Here is a 21,375-nt window from a genome sequence, read left to right as displayed (position 1 = left end):
TGGTTATTCCATATTTTGATTTATCTTTCTATAGATCTATAGTAAGGCTGTTTTCCAAATGTTCACATTCCTGACTAGCACTACTACTGCTGAATAGTGGTTTAGGGAAACCACATTTCAACTTAAATTTCAGTTACAGGAGGAGCCTTAGTAGATTCTTATCATTTACATGGCATGAGGAGTTTGTTAACAAATAGGAAAGCAAAAAAGCCACCTGGCTGAGGAGAAATGCCAGATAACTGGTTGTTCACTCGTACTGATTTCCCAGCCTACTTTCTCATCCAGAGACAGTAGCTCATGTGTCACTTAGTAAAATTGTCGTTGATACCATTAATTTTCAAATAGAGTCACAATAGAGCTGAAGTAGTGAGGAAATGAGAAGTTGGAGCTCATGGGAAGTGGGTAAGAGCAAAACAGGCAGTTCTTTAAAAAAGCAGTGATAAAGGCATTATTGCCGACTACTTTAAAGTGGAATAAAACTAGGAGCGAGCTGAGAGCCCAGCTTATGAAATCTTCAACGATGCTTAAAAAAGAGGGGTGGAACCTTGATCAGCTTGCTAAGTGTAATTAGCACAAGAATACAGAACCAAAATCAAAAGATCAGCCAATCAATCAAAAAACAATTATGTGTGTTGTGTAAAGATTGAAAAACAAGGAGTATGTTAATAAGGTAAAACCAAGGAGCAAATTGATCCACACTTCAACAGGAGTCTTTAGTGCAGCAGCTGGAAAGGCTGAGGTGTTTCATCCTTGGCAGAATGGGCCCTTGCTATCAAAGCCAACTGCAATGCTAGTAACAACCCATCCGAGTGAAAGCTAGGAAAGAAAGGGGTAAGGAATGCTTCAGTTGGTTAGATGCTGTTAAAGAGGTTGGGGCTTGCAGAGTACATAGAGAACCTAAGCAATTTTAGGAGCTGTCAATTATAATTTGCATTTACAAGTATACATGCAGATTCTGATTTTAAAAAGTGGGAGCTGAGGAATTTCAGGCTAGTGATTTAAAAAAAAAACAGGAACAAAATGATCAAGCAAAGATGTGAGATATAAAACAAAATTAATATAGACTCTAATCAATCTAATGCCTTTCTGTACAAGGTTGTAGCTCTTACATGTTAAAGAGAGTGGTAGATGTCATTTATCTTGACTTTGTTAGGATTTGTGCTATTGTGATATAGTAACAATATAAATGCTACTACTGCAACCCAAGTGAAAACTTTGGGGGAAAATTGCTTTTAGCACTTTGCAAACAAAGTGATGTGATATACTGAGTGGGGTTCTGCAGAGATGTGTCATGATTGAGATACTGTTTTATAGTCTCTTTAAAACCTTGGATGGTGGAATGGAAAATATGCTTGTGAAAACTTGTGAATAATGAACATCATAGGACACCAGCTGTCTTGGCTTTTCATCTGATACTGCTGAATATTGAATGGGCATAAGAATAGCTCTTCCTTTCCTGATTGTTCCTGAGCTAATCTGTTACCTCCAATGACCTCTGCCAGTGCCTTCTGCTCACCCCGTGCTTCCATGCTGGCATAGGCTGCATCAGCTGAACTGATCTGTGCTCAAGGCTTATATGTCTTTGTCCTATAGGGACAATAGCAAGATGATTGATAGCTATACAGAATACTTTAATAAAGGTTTTCCAGATAAAAATGAGACTGAAACCCCTAAATCTGGTTTTGCACATCTGACCATTTTTTTTTCTCTGTGATCTAATTGTTCAGGAGATTCTGTATCTCTGTTCCACAGAATGGTAGCACAGATGTTTGGTTCATGAACACTTTAACATTTCAGAAAGTGAGCCTTTAAAGCTGGGTGAGGTAAGTTGCTTAGGTTTGTGGTGGGGGCAGGGGGTGGTTGTTTGGGAGGAGTGTTTTGTTTGTGGTTTTTTTTGGTTTTATCTTCAAAGTTGTTGTCTAGAAAAACAGGGCTCTCTTTTCCTTGGAGGCAAGTTATAAGATCTTCAGAGGTCATAATTGTCCTCTGTCTTTCAAGGCTATGTTAAAGCCTAGGGCCTTAGACTGTATTTCCCACAATCCCAAAAAGTTCCATTATGCCTCTAGCTGTGATGCTCCTCTAAGTATCAATAACCTGCCATCACTATAAATACCACATTTATAAAACACTTCAGTGTTCTTAGCTTGAGGACAACCCTCTCTTTGCCTGGGTTTATGTTCCTTTACAGCAGGCCGCTGGTGCTCTGGTGAAGTATTTGGGGAAGACATCTGTTGCCAATGTAGTAAATGCCAAAGCTGAAATCCATACTTTCAGGGCCTGATTGTGTTAAGCCCCTTCAGTCTGTCAACATGCAGTTTATCAGCATGTGAGAGAAAGAAAAAATGAGAAAAAAACACTTGAGCACAACTATGTGACAGAACTGAAAAAAAGAGAGCTCATTAATTATGTTCTTACATTTTAAAACTTTTCTTTAGTTGGAAAGAGAGTCTTGTGTGGGATCATCATTTAAAGAGGAGGCAACTGCAAGCAATTTCCATTAGATACCAAGAGACAGTAAACCTAGGTGAAGTGCTGGACATGTTCATTACATTTCTTATCTGATTGTGTGACACTACCAAGCCCTGCTCACTCGCAACCCAGACACTCCCATTATGTACAGAATCATGGTGCTAAATAACAATGTGCTAGGATGAAAAGAGTAAATGCTTTAACTGTTTTGCAGCCCTCCATGTGTTTTCAGAGAAAAAAGATGAAAATTTCTTGATCCTGCTTACAATTGTTATGGAAACATATTATAAGATTGGTTTTTCTCAAATATGAAAATGGATTTTATATGTTATAAAAATATAGGTTTTATTTTTGTTGTTAATTACACTTAGACATAGTCATGAAATAGCTATGCTTGTGTTAAAATGCCTGCTTGGATGGGATAACATCCAATGAACATAGGATGAGGACACCTACTGCAGATATGCCAACTATCAGCACTCACCATCTGAAGACAGTGCGGGCCAAGGCCCAGACTGGAAGTGATAAGGAGAAGGAGCCAAAACCACAGCCAAGAAACATGCATGCTCCAAAAAAGCAGATCTCAAGCAGGGGTCATGTAAAATAGTTCCCGGAGTATGTAAATTAGTTTATGGATATGCATAAGGGTCTATGAATATACAAGAGGTTGGTGTAAGGGAAAAGGTATTTAAGGGATATCCCCAAAGGTAACAGTGTGGTCTTGGCTGAGTGCCAAGATGCACCCGGCCATAATAACCTTTGCTCTGTGGTCCTCGTCTCCTACTCTCCTTTATTAAACTTTTTACATTTTCACAGGAGAGTGAACGTGTTTTTCACATAATTATAGTCACGTTGCATGGGAACGTAGGCACACTGCTGGCTGGATTAGAGAAAGAGGCAGACAAGAGCAAAGCATCCGTGTTACAGTTTCTCCCTAAGTGTGCTAACTTGCGACTATTTTAGAAATTTGGATGAGAATGTGTTCGTGCTTTTCCTCATTTTTATAACTCTGAAAGTACCGGTCGTTTTGCTTTGTTTCGCTTCTAGTAAATTCTTCTTTTGCTTGTCCTTTATTTATTTCCACAGGGATGATTTTACTGCGCTGTATCCCTTTTCTCCCTTTGCCTCAATCTGAGCTCTGCCCCCATTCAGCGCTTCTCCACCTCCCTGCCTGGAGGCAGCGCCCGTCATTATCACCTCTCCTTCCCTAGCACAGAAGCTCCGTGACACACAGTTTCCCGCTTAGAGGCAGGCTGTTCCCTCCGGCTTCTGTGTATTTACGGCCCTCTTTGGCAGCAGCGCTCCGGGGTTAGCTGAAGATGCGGGGAGGGAGCCCGAGGCGCGGTGTCCGAGTGCCGGGGCAGAGCCGCGGGCGGGCGCAGGGCACGGGCCGCGTTCCAGCGCCTGGCTCCCCACAGGATGCTCCCCACACACCACAGCTCGCTGATGGGCCACACAGCCCCTCCGAGAGGTGAGGTGATCCCAAACCGGGTGCAGGCCTTGTTGACGGGTCTCATGAGACCAGCCCAGCTGCCTATTTTTTACAGTTTTCAGTGATCGCTTATACTTCAGTGATACCAGAAGTTAGGTGACTGTTTTGGAATAGAAACTGCACATACTGAGGCACCTTAGTGGCCATGATGTTTTCTTGAGAATTAATTCTTTTAGTTTACTGTTCAATTTGACCCAGGGCATAGTTAGGTCTAGGCATGACTATTAACTCAAAAGCAAGAACTGCAGAGTTTACTTCTTACAGAGCTACTGAGCTCCTTAGAGAAGTACCAGTTCATTTTGATTTCACGGTAGAACACATTTTCTTTCCCAAATGAACTCGGTTTTGAATCTGCCAGGCCTTTTCCAGATGATAGGCAAATGCACCTAACAATGCAGATAACAATTACCCACAAAAAGACCAGCTAATATGCTGCCTCCCAAGCAATGTTGCTTCTATTCCTCACCTCCTCAGAGAGAGTGAGAAAGATTAAAACATACTGCAATTTCACCCAGGTGTCCTACTCCATACTGATATTACCCAAGACAACAAGAAATAAAACAGGAAATGCTGAATATGCACTTCTGAGTGATGAATGCCCTGGAGCAACAGAAACACAAGGCAGTTCCCCCAGGAGAGGAGTAGGATTAATGATCTTGATTGTTTTATAATGATCTCTGGTATGTTTTTCCTGTCATAAGGGGGGAAAAAAGCTATTTGCTGCAAAAAAAAAAAAAAACACCCAAAAAAGACCCTGTACTGCCTACCTTGTGCTAAAAGACAAGGGCACGAAGTATAAATAACTCAGTGAGAGAATAAGTACAGAAAGAGTCTTCCATAGTTTCACTAAGGAATGTGTTTGTGACAGTTTAGGAAAAGAAGTTTAAAATCCCACCAAAACAAATTCACATTTAATTTGAAGGAATTCTCACGTATATTTCATTTCACAAATGCATAGACTGTGTCTCCAGATGAGAAATGAAAAGCAAACTAAAGAACTCAAAAAGAGTAGGAAGTAGCTTATGTTACCTTATAAAAATATATTCTCTTTAAAGTAGAAAAAATGTGGTCAACACATTCTTCTCCAGGAATGGTTCATGCTGCTCTTAATCTTGTACAAATGTAGGCTGCCACCAAATATGGCACTGTCTTCATGTCCCTACTCCCATGTGTGTTCCTGTTCTTTTCCTTGCCACACATCAAGGGGTTATGGAACTTCAGGGTGAATCGGCCTCCCTGATCCAACAGAAAATAAACAGGTTTTTAGTAGGGTAGTTAGCTTTGGGGTTGCCCAAGGGATCTGAGCTGGAGATAGGTGGGGAGGATGGGGAAGAAACTGGTGGGTATGTGGGGGTGACCTCAGTGCTTCCATCAGCTTTAGCTGGAGCAGTATTTTTGACTGCACTCTTAGGCAGCTTCAAAACTGGAAAAGCACACAGGGAGAGTTCTCTATCAATATGCTGCTGGACCAGCAGTAAAGATTTGGGGGAGGAGGAGGTGACAATAAATGTGATGGAAGAGGCAGAATTCTGAAAGGTTGAATGCTAAAGCATATGGGATATTTGAAGAATGGGAAATCTCTAGCTGAGCTCTTTTAGAAGAACAGAAGGAACCAGGCTCATGCATCTTCCATTATCTAGTGACTGATGAGAGTTCTTACTGAAAAAATTAAAATCTCCTTCAGGTTCTGTAGGCAACAAGGTTCAACCAAAAATACTGTTTCCTCAGTTGCTTCTGTTCAGATATTTGCTATTACTCACAATCTGGTGCATGATGTGCTATGAACGGTGGAGGCAGCATAAAATGCCATGCTGAATAATTGATCACCACCCCTCCAGGCTACGTCTATGGATGAATGCATATGCTGGTTAGGATGACTGTGTCCCTAGTTAATGCTCTTAATTGACAAACTGATCTGAATGAAAGTAGTATTCTTAAAGACATTTATATCAGAAGGTCTTTTTACAGTTTCTCTTTGTGTGTGTTTTTCTGATTAAATGCAGACACTTTTTGGGCCTTTAATTGTAGAGACATTTAGAAATTATGTAATTTTTAAACAGTAGTGTAAATCTTGATCACACAAAATCAGTGGAAAACCCCCTGTTCACCTTCCCACTGTACTTCTTTGTCCAACGTCTGTTGCTACCGAGTGGTTATAATTCCCTCATCTTCTTAACAGGAATTAGGGGATGAAATAAAAGCCAATATATCAAGTCCCTGTATCTCATTCACAAAGGCACAACAAAACAGTAAAGAGACAGAAGGCTAGATGAGAGTGTTGCTGAACTCTGTATATGGTAGAGATTTCCCACCTTTAAGTCAATTCTAGAAATTTCTTGGCCTTTCACAAGAATCACAGTAGGATAAAAAATTTTATCTGAAAATAGCTCTGAGTCCTAAACAACTAAAAATTTTAATGCAGCTGATGTTATGCATATGTTGCCTTCTGAAATTTACTTCATCTTCTGGAAGAAGAGAAAAAAAATCAAAGGAAAATTTTAAAAAGCAAAGAAAACAACAACAAAAACCCTGAAGGAGTTAAGAGAGTTGGAAAAAGGGCAGAATTAGTACCAAAAGATGTTACTGTATGGGAGCTCTCCTCTCATCTTTTTGCATCATCTCAGTTTTCTCAGTGTTGCATCTTCTGGAGTGCAGAGGGTCTGGCTCTTAGTGGCCTTAGGCCATTCTCTTACCTGTTCACCTTCGGGACAATAATGGTTATTTGAAGGCAACTGCCTAGATTTTCTCCCCATGCGTGACTGTTCACACAGTCACATCCAAGCTTGGTTATGTTTGTTTTATATTTATTATGATAAGCTGATTTACTGTTTTCTATATAAATAGTTTAACATGACCTTGTAAGTCTAGAGTTAACATGATTAAAATCATTCATATTTCATCATTAATAGTTTTTTTCTGTCTTTTTCAAGACATTTTTACTTTTCTCTCAGGTAAGAACTTTCTCCAAAGTATACGGGTGTGTCCAGATATCATGTGTGTTACCCTCTGCATTTCAGGAATATTAATAAGGATATAAGGGCCAAGGAGAATGTTAGAAATTATGAATGTTAGAAAGTAGCAAATTTAAGATCCCCTTGTTAGTCTTTTTTCATCTGTATTCTGCACTGAAGCAGATGGAGAACCCATGGAGGAACAATACATGCTGATACTGCATAATTCACTTTGCACAGGGGACTGAGTCAAGGTCACCTGGCATCTCATGATTTTTGGGTGGCTGACTTTGCTACTCACATAACAGACTTTCTACGTAGGTTTCTTGTATCTTAAAAAAAACCCAAGAAACAACAACAAACATTTTAAAGAAGATACAACATATGTGCACATAACGTGGGACACATATGTATATGTGTCCCACATTATAGACAGGTGTACTTTTCCAGATCCAGCTGTGCTGGGTGAAGAGTTATTCTCCCTACAGCTCATAGTCACCCACCCCTTCCCCAGGAAATGCTCCTGCTGCCTGGTACCCACTGGCTGAACCTGCTGTCCACCTTCAAGGTTGGAATGAAATTGTTCCAGGATAGACAGGGTGAGCAGGAGGCTTCATTCACCTGCTTCATTCAGGTTGAAATGGCTAGAGGAAAGTAAGGCTTCCCAGGAGGTTCATAACTCTCTCATCAGACCCTGAGAAATGCTACCCATGAACTGATTCTTTCTGACACGGGGATAAAATTGTGCCAGTGTGCTGTTTGCAAAGAGGCATTTCCAGAGTGCTCTTCTGCCAACACCTTAGCAGCCCAAACATAAGGACAGTGGACATTTTGTTCTCTCCCTAAAGCTATATTAGATGCTCTTGTGACAGAGAAAAGGCCTTTCCCTGGAAAATACAACAAACTTTATATACATTGTACATCTTCTTAAATAAAGAGAATGATTTTTGAGGGCAAAAAAGAACAAAAATCGAAGCAAACCAGTCTGCATTCTCTGCTTTGATCAGGAGGTTGAACCAGAAACCTCTTGACATCCTTGTAACTTGAATTATCCTGTGATTTTTTTTTTTTTTAAGTAAAAAATAAAGAGCTGTAGCTGGTTATAGCTGTCACTAATGTTATCAATTGAATGCAATTAATTCATACTTTGGGAACGGTTCCATTACAGCTGAGACAATAGGATGACAGGTTGTTCACAGAGGGATGGTTTCCACTCTGACAGTCTCTCTAGTTCTTCTAACTGTTCACATGGTCCAAAAAATTTTCGGATCTGTTGGCTGAGCTGTTAGAAAACTACCTCATGAGCTGACCTGGCTCACCCATGCATCAGACAGTGAAAAAAATGGGAAAAGGTGGGGCCACCCAGCCAGAAATAAACCTGCAAAAGCAGGGCCTTAGCTTCTAGCATTAGCAAGTTGTGAGATAGTACAGTTTTATTCTTGTAAGTTAATGTGTATGCATCTACTCACTCTCTGGGTCAGTTCTCCCATTATCATGTTTAATTATTTAATATAGCATCTGATCCTTTAGGACTGCAACCCCGTGATGTAAGCTGGTCCCTGTGCCTCTGTCTTGCAATGTACAGGTTGAGAGCTCAGGTTGTGAGTGCCAGGAATCAAGTCATGTCTCTGTGAAGTACCACTTACGTCTCTGCTATTAAATAAGTGATAAACTACAAAGAGCTTTTCACTTCCCAGTAAGTTGCCTGTTTGGAGACTTTTCTGTCTTTTGATCATAGGTCAGATTCATCCTTTTTGTTGTTGGAACAATTTGGTTTTCTTGACTGATTTTCAGTGCAACCTCCAATGCTATCCTTTTGCTGAGGTTACCTATATTTATGTTGCTGGCTTGTGTGCAATGAAGCCTAGAAAGAACAGGCCAGTTCTCTCCTCCCTGCCTCTGGTTGCAAGTTCCTGCTGTTTCCAATCAAATAGCTGTGGCCTGAGCTGGACTAGCTCGCAGATCAGAGCAGAGAAAATGAACTCTGCAGTAAACCCAGCAGAGAGGTTACAGTCAGCCTGGCAAGATGATCCAGCTCCCCATGCCCTGCCCTGTCCCTAAGGCAGCCAATGCATGACCGAGACAGGAGCAGACCACTGGGCAGGGAAAGGGAATGCTCCCTTGAGTGGCAGCCTACAATTAGCTTACAAAAGGGGATTGTGAAACGGCATGATTAGTTACTGTCTGCTCTTCAGAAGTACTTGCATTAAATTTTCTCTTCGGGTGATTTTGCACACAGAAATATTCTGTGAGAAATTTCCTGTGAAGCTGCAGAGCCGGTAAGACACTCTATCATAACTTCTTTGTCAAACAAATGTAGCAGGAAAGAATGATTATTTAAAAATAGTATTTCATTTGGCAGAGAACAAAACCAAGCCAGAGAATATTTTATACTCCATCAGTTAAATATTTACAATAGTAAAGTGAAGTGGTTGTTTTCTTTTTAGCTTTTGGCAACAAGTGCAATGATGAGCTACACATGAAGTCAGTGTGAATGAATAACAGTATTTTTAAGAAGCTGTCGGAGGCTTATCTCACAGCTGGCATCTATTAATACAGTGAGTGATTTCTAACATAGATAGACTCCAAATTTAACACTATCCATTAACGAAGACTGTGGAGTGCTATAATTATATCAGAATACTTTGGCTGTCAATAAACAAGTCACTATTTATATATGTATTCACAGCCATTAATGCAGCTTTCAAAACAGATAAGCTCTAAATTTGGGGAGTTTTGATACAACTTGTAATATACATCATTTAACATAATAAAAAAAACCCCCAACAATTTGTCTATTATTTCCACATCAGCAATTTTTGTGGAAACTGACCAGTTTGATGTGGCTCTTTTTTCTAGCAAAGTTTTCATGTTAATATGTCCTTTCCCCATGACTTCTCAGGCTTCTCAGAAGTGGCACAATTATTCCAGACTCAGCAGGAATAAATTCCAAATTATCCTCCTGCCTGTTTTTGTACACCCACGGAAAATAACTTCCCTGCGGTTATTCTCAGAAGACTTGAGATTCCATCTGCTTACTTCATTTCAGGTGGAAAAGGAAACCCAAAGAAGATAAAACTGACAAGTCTGCATCCATTTAAATCTCTTCAAAATCCAGAGTGAGTGCTTGGATTTAAGCAGAGTCACTGAAGATTTACAGTGGCAGGCAGACAAGAACTTAGAGAACTCCAGGGCTGAGTTAGGAACACATGTAAACAACCTCAAAACAAGTTTAAAGAAGAATGAACTTGTGCCCACAGTATATTTCAGTGTAAACACATAAAGCTATCTTGAAGTGCAGTCTGTGAATCAATTCAGGCAGTAAATTTGACCCTGTCAACTACCAAAAGAAGGGTTCTCAAGACGTCTCACTGAGGGAATATAGCAGACTAAGGTCCAGTGATCAGCTCCTAGTTGAGCATCAAACCAGGCTGGAGTAAGGGAGAATGTTGCCATGATTCTGAGAATTTGTGTGTTGTGAAGACAGCTGCAAAAAATTCAAAAAACCTAGTGTATTACTACTGTTACAGCTGCTCTGATTCTTATGCCTCTGTTTGATTTCAAACACAAAGAATGACTCTGAAATCACATCTGTATAAAATATTTCATGTGCAACAGGAAAGGAGATACAGTTGCTACCCTCTGTATAATATTCTTTGGTTTTTTTAAAAAAAGTATCTACTAATGGAACTTAGAAGCTGGTACTTTTTTCCAAAAAAATAAAAAACTAATCTGATATACTTTGTACATAAAATATCTTGGATTATGGAACACTCATGTAATCCCTAAATGTGTAGGAGGTCTGAAATGGAGGTCTCCAGTACTATAGGAGGCCAACATTACAAACGTGTGAAGTAGGCAATGCTGGCACAGTGCTGGGCTCTCCTTGATATGCATTTTCCACTCCCACTGTCCCTGGAGGGGACATGAACCTGTAACTCTATACCTAAGGGAGACTTGGGGTTGAAACTGAGGTCTCAGCACTATGGGTGGCCCAGACCAGAAAGATATGGAGAGAGCAATGTTGGTGCAGTGCATGTTCTCCTTGCCTTGCCTTTTTCAGACCCAGAATCCCTGGGACTGTTTTCTTTGTGGTTCTCTGAACCCCAACCCTACCCCTTTAAAGGCAGCTTGAGGTTGAGGCCAATGTACCAGGTCCTATGAGTGGCCCAGATTAGAAAATGTGGAAGGAGCAGTGTAGGTGCAGTGTCCTGCTCACCATGGTATCCCTTTTCAAGCTTCAGTGTCTGTGGAGCTGTATGCCTGCTGGTTGTCTGAACCCCAACCCTAAACTTAATTGTTTAGGTTGAACCTTGGAGTTTAGGTTGAAGGTTCCAAGTTCCATGGGTGGCCCAGGTAAGAATGATTCCTTCAGGAAGAAGGAATATTTCTGTAATGCTGTGTTCTCCCTGGGATGCCTTTTCCAGGCGCAATGTCCCTGGAGCTGTAGGCTCTGGGTCTTTCTGAACCTTCTTCCATGCTAATTAAAACTGAAACATACCACACAGTAAAAGTAAAGTTTCACCCAGACCATCTCCTGGAACTTATTGTGTCTCTTGCTTTTAATTCCCTGGCTTTCTCACTGTCCAGGTACAGCTGTGACATGCTCATGTGATCACTGATGTTCCTGCTGTTCATCTTTATATGGGTAACATTAGCTTTACAATACTTCCATCTTTAATAACACTGGAAACAGACATTTTAAGGTTGCGTCTGAACTCAGAGGTTTTGTATAGCAACACCATTCATCAGCACATCTAAGACACTGTGATTCAACTAGCCAGAAATAATTCTTCCAAGCTCTTTACTGAGGACTTCATACTGAAATGGCAGCATGCTGTTACAGATCATCCTAACTATGCCTACTATGACAACCCTTTCTTATAACTTTTGAACATCAGAAAAAGCTTATATAATCTGTAAAATCATCACCACAGGTGAATTATTTTTTTTCTCCCAGTTCCAGACTTTCAGTGTACTGTAAGGAACAGAGAGTACTGGTGTGATTTCAGTATGTGTCCTCATATAGAGATCTGAGACAATGATTCAAAACTTCTTTGCTTTGTACATATCAAAGTTCAAGATCCTTTTGTGTGGATTGTAGGATGCATCACCAAGGATGTGTCATAGGCTGCATCACCTATCCTTCAAGTACAGCACTTTTTCTGACAATTTACTGATAAAATGCTTTAACTAATTTTAAAAATAGAAAGCATAAAAACCTAAACCAGTCACTTCAGAAATGTGTAATTTGCCAGTCTTTTATCCCACATCTCTGCTAGAATCATACAACCATTAAGGTTGGAAAAGACCTCCAAGATCATCAAGTCCAGCCATCACCTAGCATCACAACAAATTCACCACCAACCCATGTCCTCAAGAGCCGTATCCACATGGGCTTTTTGAAAATTTTTAGGATGGCGATCCTACCACTTTCCTGAGTAGGCTGTTCGAATGTTTGACAACCATGTCTATGAAGAAATTTCTCCAAATATCTATTCTAAACCTTCCTCTTCCCTGTTGCAACTTGAGGCCATTTCCTCTTGCTCCATTTCTTGATACAGGAGGGACAAGGCTGAGCCCCCCACATCACCACAGCCTCCTTTGAGGCAGTTGTAGAGTGTGATAAGTTTTCCCCGAGCCTCCTTTTCTCCAGGAAAAACACCTCCAGCTCCCTCAGCTGCCTCTCATTTTAGTTGAGTTTCAGACTCTTCACCAGCTGTATGGACACACTCCAGACCCTCAATGTCCTTGTTCTAGTGAGGGGCCCAGAACTGGACACAGTGCTCGAGGTGTGGCTTCACCAGTGCTGAGTACAGGGGTGAAATCACTGCCCTGGTCCTGCTGGCCACACCATTCCTGATACAGGCCAGATGCCATTGGTCTTCTTGGCCACCTGAGCACACACTGGCTCATGTTCAGCTGGTGCCAACCAGCACCCCCAGGTTCTTTTCCTATGAGCAGCTTTCCACCCACTCTTCCCTCAGCTTGCAGCACTGCTTGAGGTTGTTGTGACCCAAGAGCAGGACAAGAACTTTGCCTTGTTGAGTCTTATCCAACTGGCCTTGGCCTGTTGATCCAGCCTGTGCTGATCCCTTGGCAGGGCCTTCTTACCCTCCAGTAGATCAACACTTCCACTGAGCTTTGTGTCATCTGCAAACTGACTGAGAATGCATTTGATCCGCTCGTCCAGATCATCAATTAAGATATTAACCAATGAAGATATTAAACTGGACTGTGCCCAGTACTGAGCCCTGGAGAACCCCACTGGTGACTGGCCACCAGCTGGATGCAGCTCCACTCACCATCACTCTCTGGGCCTGGCCATCCAGCCAGCTTTTTTACCCAGCACCTATCCACACCATGGGAAGCCAGTTTCCCCAGGAGAACGCAGTGGGAAATGGTGTCAAATGCTTTACTAAAAGTTTAGGTAGACAACATCTGCAGCCCAAGACCTGGCTGCATGTTTTTGTGGAGCTCTGTCTGGACTGCCAAATCCTTTCTGGTGCATGCAGGGGATGCAACTTTTTTTCCTTATTTTGTTCAATAATGTGAGAACATAGGAGCATTCAAACTTTCCCTAGTTTTAAATCTCCTGAAATGTCACATGTAAGCCTCATATGGAGGACATACATTGATGGTATGGTATTAGCAACTGCTATGGAAGCTGCTATTAGCAATAAGCAGGTGCAGATTTACACTGTAGTGTATATATGCATCTCTGTATAGATGTAGCTATACACCTATACCTGGAGATAAGTGTCATGCTTCCTCACTCACTGATTTGCATGATCAGCTCAGCTGGGCAGAAGCAACTGGGGGCACTGGTCTCATCTGTTAATAGCTCTCCCTGACTACACACATGATTATCACCTGGTCTCCAATGCCACTCTTGTAAGCATGTCTGTGCCTGCCTGCTGGTCAACTGATGATCAGTCTCTTTGACTGGTGTTAGTTCACCCAGTAATGCAGAGCAGCTGATCAGTAGACCTGGCTTAACTTGTATCTCCCTTTGCCTTGATATGTAGCAGCACAAAGCACAGTGCCCAGTGATTAATCTGGCTCAAAACTTCAAGTGTTTTATAGCTGAGCCAAGATTCTGCATTTATATCCTCAGGTTTTGTGAGGTATTATGGCACCTTTATTGCGTCTTACTGGTAAAATATTCACATGTAAAATTCTCAGACAAAAATCAATGTTAAATTGGAGTCAATATTAAGAATGTGTATCACTAATTTAATTGAAAATAATCCTGGAAGATACTAGCTGCAGCCACTGATGGCTACTCTTATCAAAATTAGGCTCAGCGTTTTCCCAGATTTGGTCATATCTGCAACCAACGAACTGAATGTCAGGTCCTTAATGAACACTACCAATGAGACTACAAGTAAATGCTTATTATTGCACTGAAGTCTGCTAGATATTTTATTTTTGTGAGTTTATATCTCAAATGTAAGAATGCTTTGAATTGTAAACTAAATAGTCTGTTTTGTTTCTATACTGTCCTTTGATCAATGGATTACAAAATCGTTAAGACGTACAAATCTAAAAACCTCTTTGTATTTGTATTTTTATTGGTCTTAATAAAGCAAGCAGTTTGTTGGCAATTACAAACTGTTTATTTTAACTAAGCCTATATTCAGTCATGCATATCAAGATAATCTGATGATTGAAGACTTCTGTATGTCCATCCCTTGTCCCAGTTAAGACAACCGAAAAATCCCAGTGCTATGTCCATTAGCAGCATGCTAAATAGAACTTCAGCTCATGTCATATTACTCTTTGAAGCTGTATCACTCTTTGATTACTACAGTGTCTAAAATAAAAATCATAAGGATGATACTTACTGTGGAACCCAATCTATTCTATAGCTTCCAAGATTATAAATTATGTAGATTTGTTTTGGAAGATTGGCTTATCAATAATGATAGCATTAATGAAAATAATATCCTTCTGCTTTATAATGGGCTTTCTTCCATGTCTTGTCAACTGTCCTTCCTCATACCTAAGAAAAAGCCTCCAAACATCAAGAATTTCACATTCCAAATTCTATTTAAAAAATTTATTATCAATGCTATTTTAAATGCTTGTTTTTGAAGCATTCCACATTTTCTCTGCCTTGAGTGTTACAGTGCTCTTTATTCTTTAACACTAGTCCAAAGAGCTCACTCAATATACTTAATTGCTCTGTTCTGCCAGAATATCTCATCCTGGCAAATATCAAGCTGGTATTTAATTTAAATTTACACAACAGAAACCATTACGATTTGAACTCCCTTCACTCAACTCTCATCACACAAACCCACATTTGTACCCCAGTGCCAATGCACAACCTTCTCACAACACCGTTTGAAATTAAGGGATAGTTAGCTTCAGGACATGCTATGAAACTGTAATCCATTTTACAGCTACAACTTCAATAAAGCTCAGTTTGGCAGACTAGAGAGATTATGATTCATGCTTTAATTTTATCTGTCAGGTGCTGTTGCAGTGCTATTCTGGCTAGTGTCCCAGGCAGACTCCTAAGAAGACAGAACAAACAGCTCTTAGAATACACACAATTTTTAGACTTTGAAGCTTCATGACTTCTCTTGTATTTGACCTCCTGAAGTTACCAAATGAAGACAAAGTCAATCCATTTTTTCCTGACACTTTTTTATGGAGCTGCTTCTTTCCTATGTCTGCTATACAGTTAGTTATTTTCTAGTTACACAGGGACAGTCTTACCTGGAGTTACCTACAGTTTGAATGGCTTGCATAAAGGTGTGGTGGTTAACCCAAGCACAGTATCTACTTTGTTCTACTGCACATTAATGAGAGACATGGCTAAAGAGTTTCAGATACATGTCTCTCTTTTTAACTGTGCAATAGTTTTTTCCCAACAAATAAATGCAGTTATAGGATTTTTTTCTTTCAAATAGTTCCAGTACATCTAAAATGCCTGAACTTGTTTAAAATCTTCTTACATGTGCAGCTAACAAATATTCTGTTGTTAATAGATGAGCTAGTATCTCACATTATTAATTACTTTATCTGCTTAAGTACTTCCTCAAAGATAAGGGAAATGCCTTTACTATATATTCTACTGATACAATAAAAAGGACATTTAACTCTTCATTCTTAGCAATATTTATCAAGGTTTATATGAAAATGGTAGTAGCTATATAGATTTGGTGAGAACAAATTGGGACATTAGAGTTGTCTGGAATACTACAGAATTTGCAATTAATTAAAAATTGAAGATTCTAGATAGTTTTTTCATATATCCAGTCTTCAGGAAAGAGCAGTTCTTCTCTGAAATATATAATATAATAGATTATGTATAAATACTTTATTCTGGAAAAGATACATTAAGGCAATGAATGTCCTTATTTATTTTGAAAGTGGTAATGAACAAACTTAGACAAAGATCTGGCTGGTATGTTTGAAAACCTAAATCAGAAACTGTCACTCAAAGATGACTTAAAGCTTGTGCTAACACTGCCTTGATCTCAGGGTTTCTTTGAAGATCTCTTCGTAGGACTGTAAGAGAGCATTCTGAGGGTTAGTCAAGTGTGTGTAACAGCTACAGGAGATGATAACTCTGACTCAGAATTAATCATCAAAGATGAGGGTTTGCAGGTACCCATCAGGATGATTGAGTCCAACTCCTGGCCCTGCACAGGACACCCCAAGAATCACACCAGGTGTCTGAGAATGTTGCCCAAACACTTCTTGCACTCTGTCAGGCTGGTGCTGTGACCACTTCTCTGGGGAGCCAGTTCCAGTGCCCAAACACCCTCTGGGTGGAGAACCTTTTCCTAATACCCAACCTAAACTTCACCTGACACAACCTCAAGTCCTGTCACCACAGAGCAGAGATCAGTGTCTGCCCCTCCTCTTCCCTTCACAGGGAAGTTGCAAACCGCAATGAAGTCTCTCCTCAGTCTCCTCTTCTCCAGGCTGAACAGACCAAGTGACCTCAGCCAGTCCACAAAAGGCTTCCCCTCAAGGCCCTTCAGCATCTTGGTAGTCCTCCTTTGGACACTCTCAGGTAGCTTTATATTTTTCTTGCATTGTGGCACCCACAACTGCCCCCAGAACTCAAGGTGAGGCGTCCCCAGTGCAGAGCAGAGTGGGACAATCCCCTCCTTTGTCCTGGCTGGTGATGCAGCATCTCAGAACATTGTTGGCCCTCCTGGCTGCCAGGGCACACTGTTGACTCATATTCAACTTGTAACAAAATTTGTCATTTTTCAAACTCCCTTTCGTGTAATTATGTGTCCTTTTTTTAAATAATAGCCCGAGGGCAGCAGTTTAGCTTGGGAGTAGAGTTTTGCATCAATGATGTGCCTTTGCAGCATTAGCCATGCAGTCTCACAGTCATTTGCTGGCTTGACAGCCCTCCTCAAACCCCGTGGAGTAGCTGCTTTGTGAAGAAGTCATCTCTTCCAAGTGTTCAACTTCCAGTGATGGTGATCTGTGATGATCATCTTGCTAATTGCAGTATTTTTTCCCATGGCATTTTTAAATGTTTGAGTCATCTTAAAAATAGCAGCACTGCAAGGTTCAATAGTCTTTTATTTTGATATGTTTTTCTTGAATTTTGAAGAATTTGAAGAATCTCCTACTTGAGCAGTTACCTAACAGGAGGCATCAACACTGATCCATGTCAACTGACAGGCTCCTCTGGGAGATTTCTGCTTCTTCCAGCCCTAGATCACCAGTGCAGTAGGCTCACTGTAAACAGTGCTCTAAACCTACAGGAAAAGCCTGAGGGTACACTCCACATTAATTAAAGAACTTATTTTTTCTTTCTTTCTTTCTCTCATTAATATACTCATTTTGAAATTAGTTTTTCAAATTTCTTTTAAAAAAGAAGCTCTGTAAAACACTTCTATGCAACACTGAGTCCACACAGTCCAGCCCTGCACATGGCTACAGTATAGGTCCAAGCAAAAGAATGGGAAGAGAGGCAAAAGGATAGGAAGAGGGATAAAAGGGTGGTAAGATGTAGCGCATGGTTATTTAGGGATATTGGCATTGCAATAACCTTAGCACAGTGGCAAGGAAATTGTCTTCTCCTCAGGGAAGAGACTCCACCACCTGGACTTGATTTTGGATCCACACAGTCATGTTCTATTGACTGGATCTGAACCCTGTTCTTTTTTTTTTCTTCCTTTTTGTTTTTTGAATTCTATATTTTGTATTCAATTTAATTAAAAGTAGGAGGGAAAAAAAACGAACAAAAAATGGAAATATAACACTGGAACTGAAGGCAGAAGATACTGCTATAGATTATGTCATGCAGGGGAAAAGCTTTGGCAAACTGAGACCAAGCAATAATTCCAAGCCAAAAAAGAAAAGTGAGATCTCTCACCAGCACTCCTGCATGCTGGGCTTCTACGACATTCATCATTATCTTCCTTACCTAGAATAATATAGAAATTGGGTAAAAAAGGTCTCTTATGGAGACCTCAGAATATTTCATAATGAAAATGTAGTGAGCTGATATGGAATACCTTTCAAGAAAAATTTGCAATTCTTTTGAATGTTTAAGTACCCATGTCTCTGTATGCATGTATATATAATTATAAGCAGTGAAAAATACTTTTTACTACACATAGAAAATGTATTCTTCCCAAAGACTAAGCATCTTTGTGTGTTTTTTTTTCTGACAGAAGGTTGGTTTATTCATTCATTACTTCTATTACATCTGAAAAAATCAGTACATCTGCAATATCTTTTTTTCCTACTTATCCCACAATGCAGACACATTCACCCTTTTCCCATCATTAGTCAGAGATAATGCCTGTAAGTCAAATTATGATTGCAGAATAAATCTGAAGGAATTAATGAAAGAGATTTACAGTGAGAAAAATTGAACAGCACTTTTGATCCAAAGGCAGCTTGTGGTACTTGTGAATCCAGCCATTGCAGTAGGTGTTTGTGTGCTATCTTGAAACAATGTTGGAGCACTAAACTAAGCATGGAATTGGCTTAGAGGCTTTAGTTCCAGTATTTTATTTTTTCTCCGACAGCCTTTACTAAGTGCTAGGTAGGACCAAGAAGCTATGTGACTTTCAGCCATATTCCCTAATCAGTTTCAGAATGTTTTAAATATTGCTGTAAACTGTGAAATCTCTTTTGGGCTGCTGTTCTTCCTTTGGCACTAATTCCCTGGGAAGCCTGCCATCTGTGTGACACAAAAATAGGACAGTCAACCTTTTGTCAAATTTTAACACTTTAAAACAACTTACAAAAAGGAGAGCATCAGTGAGTGATAATCAAGCAAGAGAAGAGTGAGACACGACAGAAAAGGAACCTGAAGGATGGAACAGGCAGAATTAGTAGTACAGAAGACCTGTAGAAAGACAAATCTCAGACATAGACAAGGAGGAAAAGAAAATGGGAAGAAGAATGAAGGAATACATAAAGAGGAGGAGAAAAAACATAACCAGGAAGATGACAAATAGCAGAAAAGGAATGAGGGAGCAGATTAAGAGGGATCAAGGCACATGATGAAATCAAGGAGCACACATGAACAGATAGCATTGAGAGCAGGATTTTTTTCTCTCCTATAGCCCCAAGGGAGCTTGGCTTGCTAATTGAGGTATCTATGTGTTCACCCCTGTAATCAGCTAGATCTTATGCTGATGTCAGGAAAAAGTGGCAGCAGAGATTTCTTTCTGTTTAAAGGAGCCTCAGCAATACATACCTATTCCTCCTCAGGAAACTGGCTTTGCCCAAATAAATCCCCCCAATTCACCTTGATGGGAGCAGATAGGGAAAGATTCAGCCCCAAATTTAAATAGTTGATAAGGGTAGCTTCACTTGAGTTTCTTTAACCCTGCAGATCCAAATTCACAGATGCTAGTGAGACTTGTCTCCCTCTGGTTCCTTTATAGATGGTTCAAAGAAAATCCAGCTTTACCACTTTGAACTATTTGCTCTGGAGGAGCCATTCTTTCACCATTTGTTGGGTTGAAAACTTCCACTGGTTCCTCAAGTCCAGACAAAAGGTGTGAACACCTTTCCAGTGTCTGAAGTCATCACCTGGCATACCTTCAGTTTAGCATTCACAGGCAGTTTTTATCAAACCTCTTCTATATGAGGTATGCTAGAATTAAGCATCAGTGTTATTTATTAAAATTCTGACTTGTCCAAAATAAATTTTCTTCAGTCTAAAAAGCTGTCATGTGTGCCACCAAATCCTAGCAAAAGGATCAGAAATATTTAGTGAATGTTGAGAATACGCTTTCATTCTTACCAGTGATCCTTCACATCTTGGATTACCTTAGGGAGGGGCTAAATGGAAAAAGTAGGGAAACTTCTACTATAATTGTTTTCTGTCATGAAGCAGAGGATTTAAAGAAACTATAGAGTTGAACAACTTTAAAATTAATTATAAAATCTGAAAGGATACAGGCTGGGCCCAAACTAGAAGAGTGAATGACAAGTAAGCAGTTACTGAAATAATTACTTGAAAATTACCAGGTACCTGAAAGTAAGTGGTTTGATAATTTCATTCCAGTTCACAGAGGACAAATATGAAAAAAAACCCCATTATGATCAGATTTTTTATTGATCTTATACATGCAACTACTGCTGCTGTGCTGTAACCTGCAAGAGTTCTGTGTACAAGACTCTGTCTTATGAATTTGCAGCCAAATTTGTACAAGCATACAGTCAAATTATGACCCTAGAAAGACTCCTGGACTTAATTACCACCATGTTACTCAAGGTTCATGACAGCATATCCCTGCTGATGTCAGAGCCACTCTGTGTGAAACCTGAAGGATATGCTGATGAATCAACTCGCGTAAGTGCTATAATTCCCTAAAAAATATACAATATGTTTAGATCAGACTTGTACATGCAAGGAAGTGAAAACTCTTTTAAAACAGCTTTTAGGCTCTCTGATGTTATGAAGTATTTTAGATGTGGTCCCTCTCTGTTCTGGCCCTTTCTAAAGCAGAATTTCACTCTCCTGCCTCCACACCCTAGTAAGAGGAGCATGAGTAGTCAGTGGGCTGCTCCCGAGGCTGAGCAAACATAGGCTGGAGGGGCAGTGCTTGCTGTCACCAATCTTATTGTCTTTATTATAGAGTCTGGAAGCAGCTTTCACTTTTCACTGTCTCTGATTTTCAAATTTTCCCCACCCTAGTATCACATAGAAACCCAGCCAGGATTCAGGCCTTACTATACCTAGCATGTCAAAAAACCCCTTGCCAGTCAAATTCCCATTAATTGATTTAATTGTGTTAATTTTATTATACCAGCGCAACCCAAGCAAAACAGATACACTGTGCTGGAATAACATGCATTTGCTCTAGTACAATTTTATACTTATGTGCTATTCCTTTTCATGAATAGGGATTAAAATGTGGTTTATCTACAACATAATGATAATCATCTTTATGGAGAGTTTTTTAAGCTCAAGCAGTGACAAAGTGATTACTTAATTGCTCAAGATGCTGATAA

This window comes from Taeniopygia guttata, chromosome 1A, assembly GCF_048771995.1.
Source record: "Taeniopygia guttata chromosome 1A, bTaeGut7.mat, whole genome shotgun sequence".
Classification (NCBI taxonomy): domain Eukaryota; kingdom Metazoa; phylum Chordata; class Aves; order Passeriformes; family Estrildidae; genus Taeniopygia; species Taeniopygia guttata.
Note: the sequence above shows the minus strand (reverse complement) of the source record.